Raw genomic sequence first — 267 nt, 5'->3', positions numbered from 1 at the left:
TGAAATTGGAAGGATTATTAGAAACTTTTATCAACAGCTATATGCCAATAAACTAAGCAATCTGGAAGAGATGGAATCCTTCCTGGAAACCTATAAACTACCTAGATTGAAACCGGAAGAAATTGATTTTTTAAACAGGCCAATTAATTATGAAGAAATTGAGTCAGTGATAAACAACCTTCCAAATAACAAAACTCCAGGCCCGGACGGTTTTCCTGGGGAATTCTACCAAACATTCAAAGAAGAAAGAATACCTATTCTCCTAAA

Source organism: Ursus maritimus, unplaced genomic scaffold (assembly GCF_017311325.1).
Source record: "Ursus maritimus isolate PB19 unplaced genomic scaffold, ASM1731132v1 scaffold_11, whole genome shotgun sequence".
Taxonomy (NCBI): domain Eukaryota; kingdom Metazoa; phylum Chordata; class Mammalia; order Carnivora; family Ursidae; genus Ursus; species Ursus maritimus.
Note: the sequence above shows the minus strand (reverse complement) of the source record.